A 15,244-nucleotide genomic window follows, 5' to 3' on the forward strand; every position below is an offset into this window, starting at 1 on the left:
TTAGATTTTTGCTAGTGGGCATGTGTGCTTGCTGGAGAGACAGAAACAGAGAGACAGAAAGCAAGAAATCATCTCCTAGGGGAGATGGCCATGCCACAATTCCTTCTCCTTTATTCTCTTCTAGGGATCTTGGGCACATACACATATGCACCTGACATGAGTTTTAAGTTGCTGGTCTGGAACTTGAACCATGGTCAATTACATGGGAGTCCAATGATGTAACCATTTCAATATCTGCTGGTCACTTGCCTCATTTTCTTAAAGGTTACTTGTAATGGAATTTAGGGATCGCCAAGATAAATCTTCTCCAGGTCTTTAACTTTATCACATCTAGAATGACCCTTAGTAAACTAACATGCCCAGGCTCCAACAATAAGGATGTGGCCATCCATGTCTTTGGAAATACCATTTGACCCACTGTTACCATCCTCGGGAATCGGAAAGAGAGAAAGGCTTTCTGTTTCCTCCTGCAGGAGCACATCTTTGTTTCTAGGCCTTTCTCCTTCATTTTGTAGCATCTTTCCTCTAGTATCTCCTGGGAAGTGCCCCTGAAAAAATCAGAAATCATGAGGCATACATAAAAAGATGCGTATTTACAAATAGAGCTTTGTTGTCCTGTTTAGTTGGGCAAGGTTAATAAATTCAACCCAGTCTTATTTCCAATTCAGGCCGGACAATATTCCTTGATCTCCAGTGTCATCAATTTCTTCATGACCCTCATGCCTCAAAAAAAACTACGCAAATTAGTCTTTTTCTTCCTTCACACTCTGTTGTCGTGAGTAATGCAAGAGGAGAAGATAGACAGTGGTACAGAGGTGAAACATGATGCTCTGAGAGGACGACCCACATGAAAAGGTTCTGGGTTCACATCTGGAGACCTCCCTGAGTACACTGGGAACATGCATGACCATGGTCCTGGCTAAGACTCAGAGTGGGCTATGACATTGAGATCCTGTTAAGGTTACTCTCTGCCTCTTACACTCATAGAAAAAAGAAATAATTTTTTTTAAAGCAGACTTATACACACACACACACACACACACACACACACACACACACAACTTCTTCAATTAACATTCCCCTCTGGTTTTCAATAAATAAGGACCTTCTTGTTGGGACCTTATTTTACTAAAAACCTTCCTCAGTTTCCCTCTCCTCAGTTTCTGAATTATGTCACATTAATCCCTTGCCTAGATCTCCACATTGAAACTTCCTGTTTTCTTCCTCCCAGATCTCTCTAAAAGTATAAAATACAAGCTTTGGACAACTCAATGAAATTCTCCTGGCCCAGAAAGAATCAGAGTGACTGCTCTTGCTTATGAGGCAGAATTCGGGAGAAGGGTTTCCATTCTCTGAAACCTCAGTAGGAAAAAGAGCAGCAGGCTCTGCTTTCTTTGCTGTCTCTGCCTGGAGCAACTGACTTCAATCAGTAGGGTCCATTCCATGCGAGACCAGCCTTGCAGGCTCCCACCCAATTTGGCTTCCAATCTGAAGCAGGGGTTCCTCCAGGCTCCCTTCACCACTTGGTAGACGTCCTCATTCGTTTTGTACTGGGGGCTTGGCCTGTTTGGATTCTCATCTGTCCACTTGACTGATGTGGGTGCAGCTCCTTGCAACACCACTGAACAGCTCCCACTTGTACAGCACTTCCCACTTGGCAGAACTTTCCACACAGAGTTTTATTTGATCTTGAAAACAAACAAGGGAGGCAGTTGGCTGAATATGACTAACCTCATTTTACAGATTAAAACTGCGGTTGTATGCTTTGTATCAAGTTGCCAACCTGTACGTGGCAGAGCTGCCAGTGTGCAAATTCCCCAGTGTAGGAATTCTGGTTGGGAAGGCAGCTCACTTTCTGTTCCTGGACTTTGCCTCTTATTCTCTTTTTTCCCCTCCCTGCTTTTTCTTCTTTCTCTCTTTGCCTTCTCTTTTCTCCCCTGATTTAGTTCCTTACTATGTGTCTTCCTCTCTTTTCTAACTCTTTGTGCTTTTATCCTCAACCTGAAATTCTATCCTGGCTTCCCAACTTACTTGGGCACTTTTCCTAACCTCTCTGAGCTTCAGTGACCTCATTTAAAAACAGGGATTCTGCTAACTTTCACAAGGTGCTATCCTGGAGGTTTAGTAAGACTATATGTAGAGACGACAGAGAGAGAGAGAAAGAGTAATTAATAGTCCTTGGCAGTAGATTGGCAATCAACTTTTCCTTTCTCCACTTTTTAATAGGTAGACTTGTGGCTACAGCAGTACACTTTTGTCCGTCATTCACCTGTGTCATCCTTATCATAGAACTGTAGGATTTGATTTATCAGGAGACCCTGGCTGTGCCTCTGTGACTATGAGCCGTGGCCAAATGAGAGAAGCTTGATAGATGTGGTCAGAGTGATTAATAGCAGCCTGTCTCCACAGCTCCGAGAGTGGCAAGTGAGACACATTGCCCTGACTCCGCTTCTAATTCTGTATTGTCACACGCAGCTGTTTGGCCAAGCAGAGTCCCCACAACCACAGCACAGTGTCTGGCTGCGAGCCCTGGATTTCCTGGGTCACCAAGACACATTCTCCAAGTAGAAAAGAAAATGATCCAGGGCAATGGTATTTACCCAGAGCACAGAGTATGTACATGGGCAGTGGCGCTTCTGTCCTTGACAGATTTCATCACTGGACAAAGTGAGATCCAGGGAACCGCAGCAACGGCACGCTCATGCTGGCTTTGCCCCCGTTCCCGCAATACCTTTATCTGCTGCTTTCCTGGGGAGAAGTTCATGAGCAGGACAGCCTGCCCAGGAGTGCAGAGCTGAACCCAGAGAAGAGGTCTGTTTTCAGACATTGTAGTTGCTGACCTTTATCCGTCTTCTGCAAATGAAATAGCATATTTTGCAAAGCCAGGTACTTACCTAGTTCTATTCGGCAAATACCTAACTGCCTTAGCACAGGAGGATTAAATAGAAATAAATTCTGGATGTATCACTGTGCCCTACTAAAGTTAGGATTTTCTTTCTCCACCTACATGGTTTCAACGTTGTGGTCATAACGTTTGCTAATTCTGTTCAAGGGAAAGGCAACAGTGAATATGACTCACTCTTTCTTATTCCAGTTACCAAATTCTTCAACAATGCTTCTGAGACTGTATTCTGTCAGAAATGGGGAAGTGGAGATTCTGGCTTGCTGGGCCAGCTTCCCTGCTCCCAGTCTACTGGTAGATTTGGAGGAGACACCTCAGATCCTAGTTGAAATTATTCAGTTGGATGATATTTCTCTTGGCTTTCACTGTAAAAGCTGGTGCCCAGAGCCAATTTTTGGCAAAACTGAAAAGTCTGAAAATTTTTTTTCCTCTAACATTCCCAGAATCCCTCTTAATGACTTTTTCCTCTTGATCCTTTTCCAGATTCCCCAAGACTTCTTTCTTTTCTTTTCTTTTTTTTTTTTTTAACCTCATTCACATGTGACCTCTGAAGGATCTGAGGGATATTTTCTGTATCTGCTAAGTGTTAGTAAAGTCGACAGCAGTATTTCATAACTGTATTGTGTATACAAATCTCCTACATCGTTAAAGTGCAGATTTGGATCCTCTCGAACTGGAGTGGGTCTGAGACCTTGTATTGGTCATAGACTCCCAAGTGATGCTGTACTTGGTCTGTGGACCACACTCAGTATAGAAAAACCTTCAACTATTCCTAAGGGGAGAGAATGTGAATGGGGGAAGGTCTCTTCTTGCCCTCTCTGTTCTCTCTCTCTCTCTCTCTCTCTCTCTCTGTGTGTGTGTGTGTGTGTGTGTGTGTGTGTGTTTCTCTTACTTCTGAGTGACTAGTTGTGTCTTTGTGCTCTCTCCAGATCATGCAGTGTGATTGGTTTGCTTGATCACAATTTTAATTGCTCAGGTTTCAGTTCTCATTGTCTGATGCATAGCCATGATAAATGTAATTTTCACTTTGAGACATGTGACTTCTCTCAAATACCCTGATCTCTCATTGTGGCAAAGATCAATCAGATTTAAATTAAGTTTCTTAAAAATTTTTGTTTTTCTATTCTGTGATGGACAGCAGAGGTGATGAGAGAGGGGTCCCTGGAGAGGAGCCAGAGGAGATGTTCCCACTTCTGCCTAAGCATTATTCACTTCTGAGATCCAGGCACCTAGTGAACTGCTGGAAGGAACAATTTGCCTGAGAGACTGCAGAGCTGGCAGATAGAACTTGTTTTAGAAGACAGAATCTGGCCCACAAGCCAGACCCAGGACCAAAGCCTTAGTCTTCAGTGACCAAGATTGTTTCTCATCCTAGCCCTCTGCTGACTCAATTATGAAGCCTTAAGAAGAGGGGAAATAGGAAAAGACAGCTTGCATGAATGATAATTGCTTTGGTACCTTTTTTTTTTTTTTTTTTTTAACAGAATGGAATGCCTAAAAGAGAAGGTCAAGGTCAGGGTCAATCTCCACTTTCCCACTTTCCCAACAGGGGTACTTGCCAAAGCCCAGCAAGGCCTGCAGAGGCCGATAGCAGCTATGCCCACAGAAGCAGTAGCAATGGCTGTTGTATTTAGGTGAATTCTGAGTGAACTTGGGAGGGTAACAGGGTCACAGAGATAGAGGAACTAAGTAGAGATAGCATCATGATGCCATGTAGGGAGCTGATTGATTTCTTTCATGATCATAGACGAGAATTCTCCAGAGCCTTCCAAGAAAATTATGGGAGAAGTGGCAGCCAAGGGGGATTTTGGAGGGAACTGAGGCTCTGCATTAACCAATAGGAAACAAGTCTCTGTGGTTATGAACCTAATCTATTTGAAATCTCACGTGTTTAGGTCTCTAAAACCAGAACATAAGCTAAGATCAGTGGTTTGGAGTCTACACACCTGCTACAGTAAGAGCAGTTCTTATTCTTTCTTTGGGACTTCCAAGTGTGGTTCCACTTCATAGGCTAAATACTCTGAGCAGGGTGCTCTTAAACTCTGGGGAGCACTAGGACCCTATGCCTCAAACCTCTATAAGGAAGCAGTGAGTTTGTTAGGGCCAAGGACCAGGCCTAGGGAGGTTGTGGTTAAACAAGGGATTCCCAGGGTCTATTTTCAAAGAAGGGTTGTGGTCAAAGAAGGAATTGGAGTCTGAGCTCTTCATAGGTCAATGGCTCTGAGTGCTGGTGGAGTCCAGTTCCCAGTAGACACTGAAGTCATACAGGACTGTTGCAGCAGTGTTGAGGGCAGGGAGTAGACTTTGGGGACAGGTGCTAAAGTCCCTGGAGAAAATAATGGTGGCCGAGGCCCCAGACCTCTCTGGCTATTTTAAACCAGGAATTAAGAAGCTATTGCTTTGCAGTGTTCATGTCCAGGCCCTATCACCAGCTGGTTTCAGTAGGTCTGAATGTTCTCAGGGAAGAAATTTATTTCTAAATTAACCAGGACCCAAATCAGAGAACTCATTCTACCATGATCGAAATGTCCCAAGTAATGGAATTTTGAATAAATTAGTTATTCATCATGGAAGAGGTATCACAGATAAATACCATACCTCATTGCTATTCTAAGCTGTCCATCAGTCATCTCTTTTAAGGAGAAAAATAGAAGAATTAATGTGGTTCTGAACAGTGATCTACTTAATGATTTCAAGGTTTTCATCTGAAGAGGATTTCAATAAACTACTTTAAAGAAGTGGAATGCAAAAAAAAATGTGTGAAGGGCTTGTATAATTGCTGAAGGTTGGTTCTCTAGGGCTAAAAATCAACAAAAAGGGTGAATGTTATGGAAAGATTTTTAAGTACTTATTCAGGAGAAACTAAATAGAAAAATCAATCAGGAAAATAAAAAATTCATAAATCCAATTGCTTCTAATTGGCTCAGAACATAGTACAGAATTCAAAATGTTTGCTTATGAACAGCTCAGTAGCTCGAAATTATAACTCCTATCACAGGAGAGAGCATTTGGGCTACATTTTTCTTCCTATCAAAGAAAACTCATCAAGACCAAAGCAAGCCTACAAATGGCTCAAACTGAAAAACATTTCGACTCAAACCATTTATGGAGAAATTTCTACTAGAGATTTACTCAAACCAGGGACAAATGTCTTTTCATTTCAAGTCTTTAAACATTTATTAAGCCCCTACTATGTACATAGCATCACGCTGGGCCCTGTGGAAGATACACAAATTAGTGAGCTATGATTCCTGAGAATTCACAATTTGGAAGGGGAAATGGCTGAATGCCTAATTAACTTTAGGACAAGGACTAATATATTGAGTGCTTAATAATAGAGATATTACCACACAGCCTGAGAAGAGAGATGGGGCCTGGATGATTTCTGGATAATGGGATCTGCAGTTTTCTTAGAGCAGGTGAAAGCTATTTCAAGGGATAAAAAAGAAATGCCACATAGAGAAACACTTTGAGCAAATGTCCGATGAAAATATGAGGTAGGCTTGGGGAATGCAGATTATATTATAACTTTGAAGAGTTGGTTGAAGCTGAAATCCTAAAGAACATGACCCTTATATTTGGCACCATGACCTCTGCTTCTTAGTCTCAAGCTTTTATGGGTATTGATAATTTGTATGTTATTGTCTTTTCTCTTGTTAGGATAAAAAGTATCTCAGGGAACATAAAAATCCTTAAATGTCACTGATTTAATCAGTTGCTTCTCCCAAGGAGTATTTACTTTTTAAAAAAATTTAAACTTTTTATTATGTTTGTTTAAGGTATAAAAGAATTCAAGATATGAAGTATTCATAATTTAAACAGTAAAGACAATGTTAAGAAGCTGCTAGAATATTGTGGGAAGAGCACTCCCTGTAGGCACAGAAAGTCCTGGGTTCTAATTCTAGCCCTGCCTTTTGGAGGTTGAGTGTGTGGCAAGCTGCTCCACTTTTCAGAGACTAGACATTCCTTTGTGTAAACTGAGGGTGAACACTGCTCAATACCAAGCCCAGAGTGTTGATATAAAATCCCCTCAGATCATAGCAGGAGATTACAGTAGCTTATCTCACCTGCTGGTAGGCAAAATTGTCTCTGGGACAGATGCTGGAGATTTGTCAGAATTTCCCACAGCCCACTGTGGGAGTTCCCCAGAGCAACTGTAGATTTAGGCTAGGAGCTCAGACCTTCTTCTCTCAAACTCAGAAAGGTTCTCTAATTCCTCTCTTCCTAGCCTGTTTCCCCTAGCTGGTCAGCTGATGACTAGAAAAATTATTTCTTCTAGGAGACCTTCTCTCATCTTTCAGACTAGGTTGGGTCCAATCTTTTTTCACTCCCAATGCAACTTCTAATTTACTGATATTCAATGTCTATATTCCTTGCTAGCCTATAAGATTCACTAGAGTGAGTACCAAATCAATATGGTTTACTACTGTAGCCCCAGGTAGATGGCCTTAAATATTTGTGAGTGAATTATCAACAGAAGAGGAAATGGAAGAAAGGGAAGGAGAGAGGGAAGGGAAGGAAAGAACCTGCTAGAATTCAATCCATTACGAGATAGGTCAACCAGAGAACTGAAGGCTGGTGTGTTCAGAATGATTTGGCAACCACGGAGTAAGAATCAGAGGCAGCTCCCATGAATATGCTATGATCTTTCTGAAAGAACAAAAAGGCAGCACCGGGGCCTACTCATTCTTACATATGTCAGCTTTGCTTTCAGCGCTATTCTTGCTAATGCATAAATGCCAACATCACGACCCTAGGGCCCCATGAACTGCACACGATAAATCTCCACAAACTGACACTCTCCCTACTGCTCAGGAGAGAACCTCATAATAGCTTTCACCTGCTCTGCAAACCGAACCTCTTTTGCTAAGTAAGGTAGATGAGTATTTTAAAATAGTCTTTGAAGAAAATAGAGTAGAATATTCCATTGGAAAACATTTCGCTTGTTTGCAATTCAAAATATTTAATGGATTTGCGAATGGGGAAATTGTAATGTTCTTATTTTTAGCTTCATTTCAGATAGAAACCATGGCATGGGGCAAAGTGAGGTTAGAGAAAGGTGAGAATGCAATGATAGGAACTTAGCATTGGGATTTAACATTCAACTCAATGCAAGAAACACCAATTAAGCATTTATTGGGTTGAGTAGTTCAACACAATACTAGATGTCAGACACTGTGTTAATAATTAAAGTGTTTTATGCAAGTATGGTATCATATAATGAATTATCTAACTTGATCCTATCAACTGTATTGGATAGCTGATGTGTTATTGTAATACTGTTGTCCCAATTTCCAGATGAGGAATCAAACACAGAGATTGATTTAAAAGTAAAAAAAAACTGAGAAGACTCCTCCAAGGCTGCTGAGAACTAGTAATTTCAGGGGTAAAAAAGAGAAATGACGCCAGGAGAGGCAAGGGGTAGGACTTCAGAAGAAGACTCCTTCATGGCTGCTGAGAACTAGTGATTTCCCGTGGCATGCAAGTGCACTGTGCGTTTTTATTTTTTGCTTTTTTGTTTAAATATATTTTTTAGTTGTTTTTTCTTCTTTTAGTTGTTTTTTTTTTCTTTGTCTCTCTCTTTCTTTCTTTTTTCCTCTCTCTGTTTCTTTTTCTTTTTCTTTTTTTTTCTTTTATTTTTGGAGAGACATAGAGACAGAAAGCGAGAAATCACCCCCCAGGGTGGATGGTCACGCCGCAATCCCTTCTCCTCCATTCTCCTCTCGGGATCTTGGGCATGCACGCACATGCTCCTGGCGTGAGTTTTAAGCCACCGGGTCCGGGACGTGAACCGCAGTCGACCAGTGACATAGCCATTACACTAACTGCTGGTTCCCTCCTTTTATTTTTCTTTTACCTTGTCACTCTGCTCCTCAATCTCCATTCACTGTGTTTCTAGATGGAATTAAGGGAATGATAACCAAACATCCAAATACTATTAGGGTTAACATATTCCTCAATACCCACTGACTCTTCTGCACAAAGGGATAAAAATGGAATGGCAAAGAGATTCCAGACCACCTCCTCTGCATGCTCCTGAATGCTCAGATTGAACTTCAAGAATTAGGAAGAAACACATGAATCTATCAGATGACTAGAAATCACTGCAGGGTCACAAGAAATGTGGGAAAGCAAGAAAATACCTCTCCTCCAAGGGAAAAGAACGACTCCTCTTCATCCACAGACAGTTCAATGCAAATTGTGGAAATGTCTGATAAAGAATTTAGAATATTCATAATGACAAAGCTAACAGAGATGGAAGAGAAGAGAGATAATGAACTGTGGAAGAGGCAGGAGAATGGAGCTGATGAGTTCTAGGAGGTGAGGAAATTCTTGCAAGATCGGAAAAAGGAAATACACAATTTAAAAAATAATCAAATGGATCTGTTAGAGATGAAGGCTATAATACAGGAAGTCAAAATATCCCTTGAAAGTATTAAAAGCAGACTAGATCATACAGAAAATTGTATCTCAGATGTAGAATATAAAATCGCTTGCCTAGAAAAATCCACCACAAAGACTGAGAAAATTGCTCCCCCAAATTAGAATAATATATGAGAAATACTAGATACCGTCAAATGTCCAAACATCCAGATAATTGGTATCCCGGAAGGCAAAGAGACTCATAAGGGCATTGGTAATCTATTCCATGAAATCCTGCAAGAAAACTTTCCAAACCTAGAGAGGCACTCAAAGATCCAGTCCCAAGAAAAAGAAAGGATTCCAAATAGAATCAACCCAAGAAAATCTTCTCCAAGCACATTATAGCCAGAATGACCAAAACCACAAAGACAGATACTAAGATTGGCAAGAGATAAGCGGTAAGTTACCTACAAAAGATATTCCATCAGGCTAACAGCAGACCTCACATTGGAAACAATGCGAGCAAGGAAAGAATGGGAAAATATATTCAAAATGTTAATGGAAAAGCATTTTCAACCAAGAATACTGTACCTGGAAAGATTATCTTTCATATGAGAAGAAAAGACAAGAACATTCTCAGATAAAAAAAACCTGAAAGAATTTACCAGCACCAGACCAGATCTCCAAGAAGTTCCCAAGGGAGTGCTATACCAGGAAAATAAAACACAGATACATGGAAATAAAAATTCAAAAACTAAGAAAATGGCCAACTTAATCATAGGGACAAGTCTGGAGCTGAATATTATGTCCCAGAATTTAATCAGGAAGATTGAACCACAACAGAAGATAAAGTACATGAGACCGAACTGATGAAACAGCATTTAATGACTTTTGACTAAAACATTGTTGATTTTCATCTAGGCTTTGTTGTCTGATTTTAAGGATTTTTGTCCTGTATTGAGCTGTTGATAGGTTCATGTACTTACTATTTGAACAGAATCCTAACCTGTCTCCTGGCTTTAATTTTTAAGCGAAGTTCCTTAGCATTTCTACGATTTATTAAAGTTAAAACTGCTTTTCTTGAAATTAAAAAATACATTTTAAAAATTTCAGAAAGAAACAAACAAACAAAAATTAACTCTATGGTTTGAATTGATCTGTTCCTACAAAATGTATATGTTGGAATCTAAGATCCAATGTGATAGTATTAAGAGGTGGGGCTTTTGGAAAGTGATTAAGTTATGAGTGGTGTGCCCTCATGGACGAACTAATGTCCTTGTGAAAGGACTGTAGGGAAGTGAGCATTTGTTTTTGCCCTTCTGCCCCCTGCCATGTGAAGACTTAGCAACTCAGTGCTATCTTAGAAGCAGAGACTAAACCTTCACCAGATACCAAACCTGTCAGTGCCTTGTTCTTGGACCTCTAGCCAGAACTGTGAGAAGTAAATTTTTGATATTTATAGATTATCTTGTCTCAATATTTTTGTTATAGCAGCAGAAACAGAATAAGACAAATACACATAATCATTCAGTGGTCATAATCATTAAGAGGTAAAGCCAATGGGATAACTGACTCTCAGACCCGTGCTTGTAGTCTATACTGGGAGGGGCAGGGTGTGGTGGGAATGGGAGGGTAGAGGTATATTGGGGAAACACAATCAGTCCTTCAGATGCTCAGTCCATCAAGTTCCTCATAGCAAGAACCTGGACTGCCAAATTTCTTTTTTTTCTACTTAAAAATTTTTTTTACCATTTTAATTTCTTTTATTTCTTCAAATTTCTTATACTTTGTGGTCTTAGAATCTTTCTTTTGAAATGTGAGAGAAATCTATTTTGCCTTGTACCTACTTTTCTTATAGCTTTCTCCTGTCCATTGTATCCCGCCATTGAGACCACAACTGACTGAAAGGAAAACATTTCCTGAGTACTTAGGATATAGCTTCTGACAAGCGTCTGAGGTCGTATCTTCCAGGAACTGATAAAATGGTATTGTGAGAGGAAAGAGTAACAGAGAGAGAAGGAAGGAGAGGGAGTTAGCAAGTCTAGACTGAAACATATTGTCTAGCCCTGCAGTCCAATAGTTTGGCACCTTTTACAACTTTGCTCTTTAAATATTTATTCAACATTTGTTTAAAGGAAAGTCTGAGCTCTGCTTGGGAAAAGAGCAGAAGAAAAGCTGTGCTCATTCATCATATACCACTTTGCAAAGTAGAAAGTCTATAGTAAGATCTACCTACTCCATATTGTCTGTCAACCTATCACAGATTTCATCCTAACCATCATCTATCATTGCCCCAAGCATACCCCTCAGAGATCTCATTCCTTTATTGCTTTAGGTCTTAAGATTTCCAGAATCATGCAGTGATCTCTGAAGGAGATGCTTCTCTGGTAACAATTTGGTGCCAGATTACGTTGATATTTCATGCAGAAGGCACTCAATGGACTTGTTCTAGGCATGTCCTTAACCTGTCTCTGAGACAAAAAGGGGTGAATTGGAGAATGTCAGATTTATGCTCATACAGGGCATTGACCTAAGGGCACTGGGAGTCGTTGAAGGTTTTTAATATATTTTTTAAGAGTTTTTTGGCTTAGGGCATGTGCACTTGGGAGAGAGAGAGAGAGAGAGAGAGAGAGAGAGAAAGTGAGAAATCACTACTCAGGGGAAGGACACCACAATCCCTTCTCTTCCATTCCACTTCTGGGATCTTGGGCACACATGCCTAAGTGCACATCAAGCCAGTCGGTCTGGGACTTGAACCATGGTTGGCCAGGTGGGATTCCATAGATGTAATGACTATGCCATCTGCTAATCCCTCCATTGGACATTGGAGGTTTTAAATGGAAAAGATGTAGTTTGCATTCTAGACAGACTACCCTGGAGAGTGCTCTAGTGGAAAGAAGCTTCCACAGGCCATGATTGGCTAATATTGTCCTTTCTACCCCAAGGACAAGAGAGAAGGAAAGGATAGCATTAGCACCTTTCAATCTCACATCTACCCACACATCTGACTCTATTTCTTTTTTTTAAAAAAAAATAGTAATTATTGTTGTCATTGTGGTCACTTTCATTATCATAATTTGCAGAATTTAGTAGAAAACAAAAAATAAGATGAAAAAGACCTCTTAAGAATTTTAATGACAAATGGAAGCACTTTCTAAATCTGGTCTTGTGTGACACCACAGGTCACATGATCATAAACTCATACCTTCCCTGCGCATGCTCTGCTTGGAATCATACCTTCTCTGTCCTAGAATCTTCTATGGTAATTCAGTCACTCTGTTTCAATTTCTTTTTCGCTCTTCATTGATTTTATTCAGATTTCTTCTGCTTTCTGGTTTTTGCTTATTGCCTTCTTTCTGTACCTCATTTGGTCTCTGTTTTTGCTACTGATTGATGATTGTCTCTGAATACCCCATTTTTAGATCCCAACTAACATAGGGCCTGTTGCTTAGTAGAGACCGTTCTTGGGAGGAAGTGCCCTGGCAATGGTTAACATCAAGATCATAGGCTGATCTTGACTCAAGTGCCCACTCTTGGCAAGGCTGGAAGGAGCGCATGGACAGAAAGGGGTTCTGAGTAGGGCAGGCACAACTGTATGATTTACTGCTCCTCAATACAAGATTTAGGGTCCAGGCATGGCGGTGCAGGTGATGGGGCACCTCTGAATGATGATGGAGCCTTATGGGAAGGCCTGGGCTCAGATGCTGAGTTGACCTGAGTACAAGAGGCATGCCCATGATCTGACTGACTAGAAGTATGGAGGGAGAAATCATGAGGTGCTGAAATGCTAAGAGGGGTACCTGTGTCTCTCTTTTTTCTTGAAAGAAAAAAAGAAAAAAAATTATTTAAAACACAAGGTTGAGTCTTTATCCAGGCTCTAAAACTGTAGAAAAATGTACCAAACATACTAGTCTTTCTCTGTGCCATCCCAGAGCTTATAAACTTATTGAGGAAAAAGTATATAAACCTAAATCATGCTATAAGGCCCCTGGCAGGACTGTGATAAGAAACACATATCTTGCTGGTTATCTGTTCCCAAGCCCACCTCTTCTGGGAAATTGGATTGCCCTTGTGGCATCCTTGGCCCACATTGATTCCACTTTGTCTTGGGCATGTTCTCTTACTTCTCTGTGTCTCAGTGTTCTCATTAATAAAATTAGGACCATAAGAGTATAGTTCCAGTCTCATAGTTTAGTTAGATTAAGTGTGATCATCTATTCCTGGCTCAGTAATCAATTTCACATAATTTTTCCTATCATAAACCATTCTCTCTTCCTTTATTGCTAAATTTCTCCTCTCTTTCCTGGATAGGCAAACTTTATCTCTCTCCATCCATAAGGTCTGTGCTCCTTCTTGCTCCTGTAATGGTGCTCAGAATACTCCCACCACTTATGTGTCCTCCCTTCTCTAACCCCTGTTGAAGCACAGTCTAGCTTCATAGCCCAATTTCAGTCCCAAGACCTTCATGAAACTTTTCTTGATTATTTCAACCCATATCCAGAGACTCGCAGAGGAGTAGTAAGTGTTGAAAGTACTTAGACCTCAGAGTGCAGCCCCCTTTACAGCTCAGGAAATTGAGCCTGACAGGGCCCTCCATATCACCCAAGATGACCCTTAATCATCCATTGCCTCTGTTCCTCTGCTTCCGGTCTTAAAAGCTACTCATCTTAGCCTTTAGTTCTTAGTTCAAGTGACTCTCAACTAAGTCATCCTCTCCCCAAAATGCATCAGTCCTGTCAGTTATCCTTTCTCCTAGCTGCCTGTTCTTCTCTGCAGTTTTCATCAAGAAGCAGTTCAGGAATTTTTCTGTAGATAGCTGCCCATCTCCCTCAATCACTAGAATGAATGTTCTTGATAAGTAAAAATAAAATATTTTCTGGGTGCTCAAGGTGCCTACTCTCTATATGATAGTGTGCTGATCACTGGGAATTCAATGGTGCAATAGATTTGATCCCTTTATTCACAGATTTTAATAAAGCTATGAAATTCAGAAGTGAGAATGAGTTCTAGAAATTTTGGGAACTCTCCTGGGCTGAAAGTAGCTTTTAAAAATATGAACAGTGTTGGGAGTCCTCTTTCTCCAATGGAAGTGGAGAAGTGATCCTTAGAGTCAAACATAAGCAGATAGAATTCTCAAGCCTTCCCTTCTGTATAGCATAACAAAGAAAGACATTTTTGAAAGTAAAATACCACTTTTCTTAGGCTAAGTTCCTCATTTAAAAGACAAGAGTCAACATTTGCTTTAGTCTTAATTGCCATAACTGATCCAATGTTTTATTTTATTGTATTATTTGTTTTCCAGCGAACAACTTGACTTTTTGTTAAAAAGGAGCCATGACCCCTGAACACCAGAACAATAATCTGAATGCGAACATACCTCTTCATTTGATAGTCAAGAGTCTCTTTAATTCTTTATGTGAAGGAAAAAAATTCTTGTGAAATGGTAGTAAATGTAAGCACCCAATCCTTTGAAGTGACGCTAATCATTTTCTAGACTTCAAATTGTTCACTTACGAAAACTTCACCTTCTGCTAGTTTATTCAAAAATATAGGAGTGTTCAAAAAAGTTAATGGAAAATTTGTATCATGAAAAAACTATACATGAATTTCAAAAAAAAATTTGTGCCAAAATAAACTCACACTTCATTTTTCCACAAGCTTTTTGAAGTCCTCTCACATGCTCCTTAGGGATTATAATATGCACAGCAGTCTTTGAACGTTCTAGATTCCAGTTGCCTAATGGACATGTTTGATGAGTGATCTCTGTAGCAACTGAAAATCAACAAGTCCCAAATTAAATTAGAATCTAGTTGTTCTCTTTTTGTTCTTAATAGCTATTAATGACATCTCAGACTGGGAATCTGAGATGTGCTCTTGCTTCTTACTCTAATAAAGAAATTTGCAATCTGCTGGGTTTTTTTGTTTGTTTGTTTGTTTTTACCTAAACATCTCTTGCATTTGCCTCCTCCCTACACTAAC

General features: G+C 40.2%; 1 long non-coding RNA gene across 2 annotated transcripts in view; it reads right to left on the reverse strand.

Moving 5' to 3' along the window:
- Positions 1-209: 209 nt before the first annotated feature.
- The window catches only part of LOC114006565 (uncharacterized), a 16,172-nt gene continuing 1,137 nt past the window's right edge, over positions 210-15,244 (reverse strand). Inside the window, exons 2-4 of one of the 2 annotated variants that reach the window (XR_003548281.1) lie at positions 14,906-15,037; positions 14,643-14,793; positions 210-548 (exon numbers count right to left, since the gene is read on the reverse strand). This is a non-coding gene — a long non-coding RNA (uncharacterized LOC114006565). Of the gene's footprint in view, positions 549-14,642; positions 15,038-15,244 lie in introns of both variants that reach the window. The other variant, XR_003548280.1, reaches the window with a different exon arrangement.

The sequence above is a fragment of the Tupaia chinensis genome, unplaced genomic scaffold, assembly GCF_000334495.1.
Source record: "Tupaia chinensis unplaced genomic scaffold, TupChi_1.0 Scaffold148904_1, whole genome shotgun sequence".
Lineage (NCBI taxonomy): Eukaryota > Metazoa > Chordata > Mammalia > Scandentia > Tupaiidae > Tupaia > Tupaia belangeri.